Source organism: Podarcis bocagei, assembly GCF_964188305.1.
Source record: "Podarcis bocagei genome assembly, chromosome: 3".
In the NCBI taxonomy this organism is placed as follows: Eukaryota; Metazoa; Chordata; class Lepidosauria; order Squamata; family Lacertidae; genus Podarcis; species Podarcis bocagei.
In genome coordinates, this window is record NC_138127.1 from 98,892,403 (window position 1) to 98,905,365 (window position 12,963).

Consider the following 12,963-nt stretch of genomic DNA (forward strand, 5'->3'; position numbering starts at 1 on the left):
TTTTTGAACCCAACTTCAGCGTTTTTTTGTGGGAGGGGGACACAAAACCTACCATAGTCTGCCTCCAGCCTTCTTAGTATGTGGACAAGGCTGCAGTTCTATACACACCCGCAAATAAGCGCTGCGAAACTCTGGACCGCAGTTTGAGTCGCACACTTCTGACTGACCAACAGTTCTGTGAAATCCAGAATTGGTGCACCAGATGAATAAGTTGCCAGTTCCTACATTGTGTTCAGTACATAGCTGTCAACTTACAGATTTGAAAATAAGGGGCCAGCAGCCTTGAAAATAAGGGACCAGCAGCCAAAATAAGGGACCTGCAGCCTCACCTGTTCCAGGCACTCCAGTCTTCCTGTCCTCCTGCAGTCTGGTCAAACTCATGCTGGTAGCTTCGAGAACACTGTCCAACCAACTTTGTAACCAGAGGTTCAACTGAATAGAATCCGAATCACATGCACCACAGGGCCTATGCAGCCTCAACTTAAGATGGCTCCCCGGCCTGGCTTTGCACTGCAAAGTTTGCAGCAGCACGTGCAACAAAATGGCATCCAATATTCAAAAAAACCCCTCAGCTTGCATTATCTAGCCACACACAAGGCATGCAAGCTCCACCCCCAGTCATTCTTAGACTTCTTATTGGGTGAGCAACACAGCCAAGCAACACAGTTGGAGCCTCCCTCCTCCCTGGCTGGCAGGGAGGGAGGGAGAGAGGGAGGGGAGCTGCTTCCTTTGAAATTTAAGGGACATCTATCAATAAGGGACAGCAGTGGGACATGGCACTGGAATAAGGGGCTGTCCCTTCAAATAAGGGACACTTGACAGCTATGGTTCAGTAGTACATGCAGGCCTAATAATGATTCTTACATGTTTGTGCTGACACAACGATCAAAAGAGTACATCTTGAATTCCTCCCATTAATCAATGTTGAATTATTGAGGCATCAGGCATAAGCCTGCATTTTATTAATGTTTGATCAGGACTTGTATATTAAAGAGGGCTTAGATTTTCAAAAGTAGATTTTCAAATGTTTCATGCCAGGCAAGAAGGCTAGCTGCTTAAGAAAACAGTGTTTTCTTCCTCTTAGACAAGGGGCCCCTTTTGATTGATAGCAGAAAGCAATTCTCAAAGTCGTAAAAGCTGAAATTACAGACTGAGTAATGACACTGACCCTACATGTTACAGAAGATAACAAAGGCAGAGATAAATATAATTAGGAATGGGCAAATAGTAAAATGATACCATGGGCCTCTCTTAAACCTTGAGCTGTATTTTCTAAGGCCAGAGGCAAATGGGGAGAAGCATCTAGCTGACAGAGAAAGAGAGGCTTTTTTTAAAACTGTTTCTTTCTTAAACTGAGAGAGTTTCAATAAATGTTGGGAAGAGCTAATGGAAACAAAGCAGCTGGCTGAAGCAGCTTGCTGAAGGGGGGGGAATGTAAACTGAAGAGCCTTCTTTAAAAACTGTTTTTTTACTGAGTTCCTTCCTTTCTACTTTGAGAAGCTTTATTCTTTTAAAAGGTTACCTATGATAATGTATGAAATATATTAGCTTAAATATATTGGCTTAAATGTAATTATGCAAAGGATTTAACAAATGCTAGAAGAGTTGTATTTATCCTGGAATTAAGTCAGCCAGCAGTTTAGCCCCCCTGCCAGACAGGAAGACGCCATCAAATGCTGTCCTGATATATTAGCTGTCAGACATTTGTTTAGAAACCTTCAAATAAAGGATATCTTTCAATGTTGATGTGAAACTCAAGATCCTTGACATATGTTTAAGATAAAAATTTAAGATTAACCATTTGTTTTAGAAGGCAATAGGGCAGGGAGGGCAAGAGGTGAGCTGGTAATTAAGATTCCTTGTTGAGACACGTGTAAGATATATTACTACTTATTTGTCATTTATAGATGTAACAATATATAGCTGTTTGTGTTCCATATAAGGACAGGAGGATGTGGGTGTATCTTTTAGGATTGGATATAGCAATCAGCCAATAGGAAATCCAACTAGGCTGATTGGACAGAGGCAGCCACAGGAGGAGCAAAGGGGGCTGGATTAAGGGAATATAAGGGCTGGCCATAATGGCAGGAGCCAGGCCAGAGCTTGGTAACCATATACCACTGTGCCTCTCATTTATTTGTCTGACAAATAAATAATTATTTTAATTTCTCTATTGCTGCGTTGAATATTTCATTCCAGCTAAGCGTTAACCACAAGCAGGGTGCTACATTATGTTGTGTAAAATGTTGAGTTATTGGATTACATCCAGCTAAGTTTGAGTCAGAGTACACCCACTGAAATTAATGAACTGAATTTGGTTATGTCATATAACTTTTGATGGGTCTGTTCTGAGTAGGACTAGGATTGCCTGCAACCCATTATTATTATTATTATTAGTAGTAGTAGTAGTAGTATCTGTAGCCTTGTTTGGTTCTGAAAGTGGAATTTGTATTGCATATCTTATATATTGATACACTTTTGTTAGGACTATGTAAAACACTTAGAAATTCCTGCTGAAAAGTGAAGCTGAATATAAAATGCATGCATACATACACAACACAATTAAGCCCATTGTCACAAACATGCTTGCAGGCTGAATTACTGACATGCTTTTTATTTTTTAATTGGAAATAATTCTTTTGTGCGGAGGAAGATTGAGTCATGAGCTGGGGCAAGCCCCCACCTGCAATCTGAATTGGTAAAGCCTAAACACAGTCCTACCACCCCCATGAAAATAAGACCTTAGATTTGACTTGCAACCCTGAGACTTTCTTCTGAGCATGCATGCCTAGAATAACTTGCACTGAGCATACGATTTGCTCCAAGAGCTAAAAATTTATCTTTGGGGAAAGCAGGCTGATATGTTTCCCTTTCAAATGTCAGGAACCAGATGCTCTGAAGGCTTCCTATGGAACAATCATAGAACAATCATAGAATCCTAGAGTTGGAAGAGACCACAAGGGCCATCGAGTCCAACCCCCTGCCAAGCAGGAAACACCATCAGAGCACTCCTGACATATGGTTGTCAAGCCTCTGCTTAAAGACCTCCAAAGTAGGAGACTCCACCACACTCCTTGGCAGCAAATTCCACTGTCGAACAGCTCTTACTGTCAGGAAGTTCTTCCTCATGTTTAGGTGGAATCTTCTTTCTTGTAGTTTGGCTCCATTGCTCCGTGTCCGCTTCTCTGGAGCAGCTGAAAACAACCTTTCTCCCTCCTCTATGTGACATCCTTTTATATATTTGAACATGGCTATCATATCACCCCTTAACCTCCTCTTCTCCAGGCTAAACATGCCCAGCTCCCTTAGCCGTTCCTCATAAGGCATCGTTTCCAGGCCTTTGACCATTTTGGTTGCCCTCCTCTGGACACGTTCCAGTTTGTCAGTGTCCTTCTTGAACTGTGGTGCCCAGAACTGGACACAGTACTCCAGGTGAGGTCTGACCAGAGCAGAATACAGTGGCACTATTACTTCCCTTGATCTAGATGCTATACTCCTATAGATGCAGCCCAGAATTGCATTGGCTTTTTTAGCTGCTGTGTCACACTGTTGGCTCATGTCAAGTTTGTGGTCAACCAAGACTCCTAGATCCTTTTCACATGTACTGCTCTCAAGGCTTTCTCTTTTATCTTTTTTACAGCTACAAAAACGATCTCTCTGATAGCAAAGAAACAAAATAAGCAGCTCATTGTATCCAAAATCTGTTTCCCCCCCAAAAAAATTAGTTTTTATTAATATTGCTATGATTCTGATAGAACTTCCAAATGTTTGGTATTGTTTCAGGCTAGACTCATTTATTCTTTTTATTGGGAAACCAAAAGGAGGTGGTTTAGGGATGAATTACAGAAGTGGACACATACTCGAAAAGGGCTCAGTAATGGGGAAAGAAATGCAATGGGTCTTTATTGTGCTCCTATAAATCAAGGTGAAACTGAAAATACTTTCTGTCTACAGGCTCACAATCTGTGAAGTTGTTTACTCTATTTTTATAGCATCTTTTCAACAAGTTGCCAAGGCAGCTTTTCAAATACAAAGGGAAGGGGCAGATTATATGTGGTGAGGGGGGGCAATCTAATGTAGATAGCTGTGGGGAAAACTTTATTATACATGCATCTTAAAGAAAAATGAAAAAAATCATGTATTAATTACAATGGCACCTTTGATACGTCAAGCACTAACTAATGGCATCAGGTCAAATAAGCTGGGGAAATTAGAATAAAGATCTACACTGGCTTTTATAATGAACATGCAGCCCAGTCTTCCATATTGAATTTGGTACTTCTAAAATGGGATTTATATGTACAGCAAAAATAATAATTATGCAACACAGTAATTTCATCACTGTGAGGCAGATTGATGCCATCTGGGCAAGACCAGAACCATTCCCCCCTCCCCCCTCCCCCAAGTATTGTTGTTGTTGTTTAGTCGTTTAGTCGTGTCCGACTCTTCGTGACCCCCTGGACCAGAGCACGCCAGGCACTCCTGTCTTCCACTGCCTCCCGCAGTTTGGTCAAACTCATGCTGGTAGCTTCGAGAACACTGTCCAAGCATCTCGTCCTCTGTCGTCCCCTTCTCCTTGTGCCCTCCATCTTTCCCAACATCTGGGTCTTTTCCAGGGAGTCTTCTCTTCTCATGAGGTGGCCAAAGTATTGGAGCCTCAGCTTCAGGATCTGTCCTTCCAGTGAGCACTCAGGGCTGATTTCCTTCAGAATGGAGAGGTTTGATCTTCTTGCAGTCCATGGGACTCTCAAGAGTCTCCTCCAGCATCGTAATTCAAAAGCATCAATTCTTTGGCGATCAGCCTTCTTTATGGTCCAGCTCTCGCTTCCATACATCACTACAGGGAAAACCCCAAGTATTACTATTTTTATACTTTAATTTTTCAGTTTCGGAAAATATTTTTAAGAAACAATGCTCATTGCTCATCCTCAGAAAATATGGGTTCCCCACATTGGTGGCTCTGGTGCCCATTGGGTGGAAAGGCAAGGAGACCAGCACTAAATGGAGACACTGAGCAAAGCTAGGCAGGTCCCATCCTCTCCTCTTTTGAGTTCTGCAAGGGCAATACTGAAACTGAGGAAGAGGAATCTGGCAGGCAGTGACATCCCTTGGGCTGTTTGTAAGAAGGCAGGCAGGTGGGGGCTGGCTGCCCCACTCACCGTAACAGGGATGCAGGTGGTGCTGTGGTCTAAACCACTGAGCCTCTTGGGCTTGCTGATAGGAAGCTCAGCAGTTCGAATCCAAGTGACAGGGTGAGCTCCCATTGCTCTGTCCCAGCTCCTGCCAACCTAGCAGTTCAAAAGCATACCAGTACAAGTAGATAAATAGGTACCGCTGCAGCGGGAAGGTAAATGGCGTTTCCATGCACTCTGGCTTCTGTCACGGTGTCCCATTGCGCCAGTAGCGTTTTAGTCATGCTGGCCACATGACCCAGAAAGCTGTCTGTGGACAAATGCTGGCTCCCTCGGCCTGAAAGCGAGATGAGAGTCATATACCATATACACCTTTAACTGGACTTAACTGTCCAGGGGTCCTTTACCTTTGCCTTTTGCCACCCTCATGAACTAGCCTCTGTTGGTTCCCCACTGCTCTTTTAATGGACAATTGTATGCGTGCTCTTCTTGTAAGCGAAGGAGAGAGCAATGCAAACTGTGCTACCTAGAAAGAGCAGGCATTTGGTGATGGCACTGAGAAAAATATTCAGGGCAGTAGGTCACACTCAGATTAGACCTGCTGAAATCAATAAACATCCCTAGCTTAGGTCCACTAATTTCAGTGGCCTGGCCTGAGTTGGACTTGGATACTATCCCAAATGTTCCTTAATTTCAATGGGTTTGCTCTTGGTTGAATACCACCCTATATGTCTAATTCTGTGGTGGGCATGCACATTTCTTTACCCATTCAGCAGCTTCAGGTCCAACGACTGCCACCCGCAAATGCCACCAGCCTGGTCTTTCTAGCCATTCCAGTGCAGTACTTGGCCAGCAAAGCAGATTAGAAAAGGTGGACATGTGCATGTTTGTGTATGAAGAGCCGAATTCCTTGGGTGCAAATGCATTTCAGAGCATTTAGAAGACAGCAGCCGTTTACGGCATTTATACCTCCCCTCCCCTTTAGCCCAAAAGGCTCTCAGAGCAGCTTACAAAAAAAATCAGTATTAAGACTGTCCCTTCCCCCAGGCTTACAGTCTAAAAGGACATTAAGGGGAAATGAATGGGGAGGAGGAAAAAGGAAGCAGAAGCGCAAGGTCTTAAAGCTGCAGTTCTGAGCACCAGCTCCTCATCAGCAGCCGTTCTGGCTCCCCGTTCCATCTCTCAGTTCCAAAAATCCTTTTAATACAGAGTCCTCAAATAGAGGACATGTATATTAAACTGACAAGGACAGAGTAATCTTTTTTTATCAGGGAATGTTTGATTCCAAATCAAGGCAGTGAAGCAGCACATATCATTCCCGTGGAAATCCGGTGCACGCTTGCAGAGGTTTTAGCAAGCAAAAGTAGCAAGCAGGTGTATAACAGGGCATGCAAGCCCATTCTGGGGAAGGTAGGTGGCAGGTGAAAATCCATTTAGTGTCTATCAAGAAAGGGAGATCTGGACAGTGTTCTTGCCTTGTTTGCGTGCAATGGGCGGGGGCAGTCGTCTTCCACCAATTGCAGCCTCCAGTTGTGGGTCCTTGGCAGTGGGAGTGCTTTTCCGAGAGGCAGGAATCCTGCAAATTCAGTGGTACCTCAAGTTACATACGCTTCAGGTTACATACGCTTCAGGTTACAGACTCCGCTAACCCAGAAATAGTACCTTGGGTTAAGAACTTTGCTTCAGGATGAGAACAGAAATCGTGCTCCGGCGGCGCGGCAGCAGTGGGAGGCCCCATTAGCTAGAGTGGTGCGTCAGGTTAAGAACAGTTTCAGGTTAAGAACAGACCTCCGGAACGAATTAAGTACTTAACCTGAGGTACCACTGTATATTCTCTGCAGTGGTTGCTGGCATGTCCAGTATATGGCAGCATAAGGCGTGTGAGAACGTCACACGTGGCATTTCCCACAACACAAAGTTACATATAGTAATCAAAGAAAACACTACGTTTTTATGGTGCAGGGTTAGGATGCAGTAGAAATATCTGAGATGTAGGTCTTTTACCAGGCTGTGTAGATCCAAGAGATATAGATATAAATATTTTCATTGAAATATTTTCATAGATGATGGAGGTACAGAAAACATCCATGTTTTCAATTCATATACAGTAGTCCTTTCTATGGGTCAGTTACATTCGGTGTGAGATGCTGCTGTCATAGGCATTCTGAGGTTTTGGGGGGATAGAAAGTGGGGGGAAAGAAAGGGGGCAATGCATAGTTCGGAAAGTACCCAGGACTCCTTTTCTGATGGATTTTGAGCTGGCCGAGAGCACATGGATACTGCAAAGGTCTCACTGTCACATCAGAATCATCACTGTTTGCTTTTGTTAGGCGGGATCAGAGTGTGAATCGGTAAGCAATGATTTGCGTGTAACTCCAAAAATGTTATGGAACCAACCTGTGGTAGTTTGATGGGTAAGAATCTTAAGAAAAAGAAAATTGATCCAGCATATCTTTCTTGAATAGCAGTCATTCCATTAGCTGACAGCGCAAAGTTGAACACGGCGATCATAATTTTGACAATTTGATTGAATAGTCCCTTTAATGGACGTTCCCTGTTGGGTATTTGAGGAACCATTTAAGTGGATCGTAATAAATCTAAAAAAGGACACGTTAAATAAGAAATCATGCATGGTAGGTCTCCGTTGTCATTTCTGCAATTGAAAATGCACGTTTAAGAGATCTATGCTCTCCTAGGAGGAAGTCATTACTGTTCTGTGTAGTTATTGAATGAAATATAGTTTGCGCTAAGGGTAACTGTACGCTTCCACTTGGAGCTCTTTGTTGCAAACATAAAGCAAGGAGGAAAATAAATGGCATCCCAGCAGTTCTCTTCCTAAGTGGTGCCTTTTGCATATGAATACTTTATTCTCCCGCGTTAAGCAAGTCTGCTGTATAAAATATTGTAGAGAACCTAACATGTAGCCTTTCAGCTTCAACAGAGCTTTACAAATAATTTTCTTTGGGTTCCTATGAAGATAAATAGTGCTTTTCACTGAAGCCTAGAAACAGGGAAGGTCTTTTGCATAGGAAAAAAAGCATGCATTTACAACATTACTATATATTTTTATTTATTTAACACTTATAAATATGTAAGCAGCCATTCCTGGATGGTGCTTTTGGCTTGCTTTTTTATTTTTTATCCCAGGATTCTCCAAAGTTATCTTAGGGGTATATATATACTCACCCTAGCATCTGATTAAACATTTGTTGGAACCATCTCTCAGGAAGTGGTTTGCAATTGTTGGTTTCCTCCCTCAATAAATGAGGGGTTTAAATGAGAGATGGAAGCAGGAAGATGTGGCAGAACGGCAGAAGAGCAGGAGGTCTGGATAGCTTTTTGCTGTGTCACAAAGTGATGTCTATGAGCCTCTCTCACATACATGGCCATCGGATGGCGTAGATTGCAAGGTTCCCTTCATTTGGCGAAGCTCCATTTGTTGTTGTGTGAACAGGGCTTGGCTTGCTTGGTTTGTCCACACTTGAAACCCTTTGCAAATACAGTGGTACCTCGGGTTACATGTGGTAACCCAAATTCTGAAGCAATGGGATTTGCCACCACAGATAATAGTAAAGGGCTCAGCATACAGAGCAGCCAGGCCTGCACAGAAACACTCACATGACAACAGAACTACTTCTGTTCTATAATTTTCTTGACTTATAGTGCACTCCTTAAAATATTTAATTACTCCAGGCAACAGGAGATGTGGAACTTGTGGCCCAACAAATGTTGCTGGACTACAGTACCCATCATCCCTGACCACTGGGCTTGCTGGTTGGCGCTGATGGCATATGACATCCCCCAAAAAACCATCACAGAGGGCCACAGGTTTCTCACCGCTAGTGCAGACGTTCAGGAAGTCAGGCTTCTCCTGGCCTGCAGTCAGATGCACTAAAGAGATCTTTACCTGAAGAATTCAGAATACAGTGGTACCTCGGGTTACATACGCTTCAGGTTACAGACTCCGCTAACCCAGAAATAGTGCTTCAGGTTAAGAACTTTGCTTCAGGATGAGAACAGAAATCGTGCTCCGGCGGCACGGTGGCAGCAGGAGCCCCCTTTAGCTAAAGTGGTCTTCAGGTTAAGAACAGTTTCAGGTTAAGAACGGACCTCTGGAACGAATTAAGTACTTAACCCGAGGTACCACTGTAGAGAGGAATAGCTAGGGTTACCAGGAAAACTAGGACATGTCCTCTTTTTGATGGCAAACATGCCCATCCAGGTAGATTTTTACAATTTAAAGGAAATGTCTGGGGGTTTGGGGGGGGGGTTGGGCTGGGGCTGCTCTGCACGATGTGGATGCTGCCAGCCCGAGCTGGGAAAAGAGGCGCATAGGCATGGCGGTGGCAGGCCAGCACCTGCATGCCTCTTTCCCCGGCTCGGGCTGGCAGCAGCTCAAGCTGTCGTCCTTTTGGCTCTTCAATATATGGCAACCCTAGGAATAGCAAGCAAGAGCTGGAGAGCGACAGGCAAGGGAGCATATTTAATAAGCACAGAAAGCAATGGAAACATTTTTGCATAATTCTATTTATGGCACAAACAGCTCAAAAGTCATGTACAATTAAAAGTTAAAAATTCTGTGTTTTCATATTCTATGAATATAATTCAATGAGTTCGAGATGAAAATCTATCCATTTCTAGGGTGAATTTTAATTGCTCTTATTCTCTCTCTGTGTGTTTTTAAAGTCCTTACGTAACCAGTAAGTAAAGGTAAAGGGACCCCTGACCATTAGGTCCAGTCGTCACTGACTCTGGGGTTGCGGCGCTCATCTCACTTTATTGGCTGAGGGAGCCGGCGTACAGCTTCTGGGTCATGTGGCCAGCATGACTAAGCCGCTTCTGGCGAACCAGAGCAGTGCACGGAAACGCTGTTTACCTTCCCTCCGGAGCGGTACCTATTTATCTACTTGCACTTTGACATGCTTTCAAACTGCTAGGTTGGCAGGAGCAGGGACCGAGCAACGGGAGCTCACCCCGTCACAGGGATTCGAACCGCCGACCTTCTGATCAGCAAGCTTTGGCTCTGTGGTTTAACCCACAGTGCCACCCGCGTCCCACCAGTAAGAAATACCAAATATTAAGTGGCATATTAAATAACTGAATTAAAAAATGTTTATTATTATTTTTAAAATTCTACCCACCCTCCCAAGTTGTTTAGGAGTGGTTTACAAAAACCCCTTACCCGTTTTTTTTTTATCCTCACAACTGTGCGACTGTTTCACGGTCATCCAAAGAGCTTCATGGCTAAACTCCAGTCCTTACTCAGCAGCTAACTGCTACACTACACTGGCTTCCTAAATACATATTCTAACAATGTGTTGTTCTGGACATAGTTTGGACAAGTTCAAAAATGCATAAACATCGCAAGCAAACTACCAAACGCCAACTAGAGATGTAAAAAAGTAAGCAACCACTGAGTTGTGCAGTGGGACTGCAACTCTCAAATGCAAGAGCAAGATGCGTTTCTGCCTCTTTGGCGGCGCTGCCGTTGTCACAAAAAACCCTCAGACTTTTTTTGTGGTAAGGGAAATGATAGGGAAATGCATTGGTAACTGAATTGACCATCGCTCAATGCAATTTTTTACAACCTGACTGCAAACAGAAATGAATGCTTGACCTCCATGCAAATGTTGTAGAAACAAAAAGAGGACGAATGCTCAATAAGCAGGTTGTCTGGAACCGCCCTACGAAAACAAGGCACTAAACAGAACATAAACAGAAAAAGTTTATAGCATCCTCTGAACTGAATCGGCTCTTGGAGAAGATAGGATATAAGTTTGTAGCTTATCAAATTTTATTTGAATTTAAAGGTGGTTCTGGGTCTTCCCTCCCCCGCCCCAGACTTTGCTGTAAAGCTTGAAAATACGTTAGAACGACAGAAATAGCAGCAGAAACAAAACAGTGTATTCTCAGTGAAGCAGAGTTTTAGCAAGATAGGAGATTCTGGGCAATGTACAGAGTACTGCGACAGAAATTGCGGAGGTGGTGCAAGTTTTGCCATCTGGCAAAGACCCTCAGCCAGATGGATTCGCTAATGGCTCCTATATAGTATTCAATCAGGCTCTTCTGAAAGGCGTGACTGGCATCTTTAATTATTCCAAATTAAGAACGAGCATGCCAGATACTGCCTTAGATACAAAATATATAAGTGATGCTTTTTAGAAGGTAAAAAGTCATGGTCCCAGTCACTGTGCTTCATTTCATTAGTAAAAGCGAAAGCATGTTAGCCAAATTGTTGCCTTGCGAGTTATTTCTCAAGTATTCGGTGCATCAAGGCAACATTTTTAATGATCTCTTTTTGCAAACTTGTTATTTCGTGGACTTTCAGTTTGTTCAGTTTGAGGAGTTACTGTTATTTCAGTGGATGCAATTTTAAAAAACCACTTTTCACAAATCTTAATCTGTACGGCTGCAACAAGGGGAGAAATGGGGTCACCCCACTCTCTCAGCTGAGAGCCCATCTGCCATTTGCCTCCTACTTTCACTGAACTATTTCCATTCAAGCTGGTCGTTATAAGAACTTCGTAACTTTAAGAAATAGTGCCTGTGTTTGCTTGTTTTCCTCTTCCCTCCCATCCCATTTTTCTTCTTGTGCTGTATCTTTTAAATTGTAAATATCAGGACAGGAACTGCCTTACTTGTAACTCATCTTATATAAGCTACTCTGGGACATAGCTGTCAACGTTTCCCTTTTTTAAGGGAAATTCCCTTATTCCGAATAGGATTCCTTGCAAGAAAAGGGGGAAGTTGACAGCTATGCTCTGGGACCATTTTGGTGAAGAGTGGCGTAAAAAGACTTTAAATAAGTAATAGTCAGCGCCGTTAATGTAGAGTTTTTGGCCTTCAAATATCTGTGGCCTTTTAGAAGTGTGTGGGATGTTCTTAATGAATCCCACCCCATCCCCACTTTTATTGTATCTGTGTGTGGGGTGTGGGTGTTTATTTGTTTGTAAGTCACTTTGGATAAGAACAGTGCTTTTTTCTATTAAAAAAAATGTTTAGGGGTATTCTCATTTTCCTACTCATTGAAATACTGCCCCTCAATGAGGCCAAACTCAGATTCTCAAAATGTTTAAGGGTGTGCGTACCCATGCGTAACCCCAGGGGGAAAAATGCACTGGATAAGAAAAAGAATGGTAGAAGAACTGTTGTTCCCTCCTGTTGGAATTCCATGTTGAGTTTGCCTTGATATGTGATTTGGTAAGGGCAGGGTGTAGTTATAGGGGTAAGGTAATGGCGCTCATCTCGCTTTATTGGCCAAGGGAGCCGGCGTACAGCTTCTGGGTCATGTGGCCAGCATGACTAAGCCGCTTCTGGTGAACCAGAGTAGCGTACGGAAATGCCGTTTTACCTTTCCGCCGGAGCGGTACCTCTTTATCTACTTGCACTTTGACGTGCTTTTGAACTGCTAGGTTGGCAGGAGCTGGGACCGAACAACGGGAGGTCACCCCGTCATGGGGATTCAAACCGCCAACCTTCTGATCAGCAAGTCCTAGGCTCTGTGGTTTAACCCACAGCGCCACCCGCGTCCCTTTAGTTATAGGGGAGGGTGTAGTTATTTCCTCTTACAAAGCAAGATTGCCCTTCAGAGTAGCTATTATGAGTTGTGGGGCAAGAACTCCCTCTATTTTTGTGTGGGCTTGAGGGCCCTTATATGTCTAAAGGGAGAAGTAGTTAGAGCTGGAAGACAAAAGCAGCATCAAGCGTCTGTCGCCAAACCTAGTTTCCTGGACCAGAGAGGGTCTTTTTACTCCTGAAATTGCATGTGCTTTGACTTCTCCTCTGCTGGTCTCCTTCTAGCATTGCAGTGTAGAGAAAGCCTCAGAGGCCC

General features: G+C 43.5%; 1 protein-coding gene across 5 annotated transcripts in view; it reads left to right on the plus strand.

Annotated features, from left to right (window-relative positions):
- The window catches only part of EML6 (EMAP like 6), a 166,127-nt gene that overhangs the window by 36,209 nt on the left and 116,955 nt on the right, over nucleotides 1-12,963 (plus strand). The gene's annotated exons all lie outside the window — the stretch shown is intronic.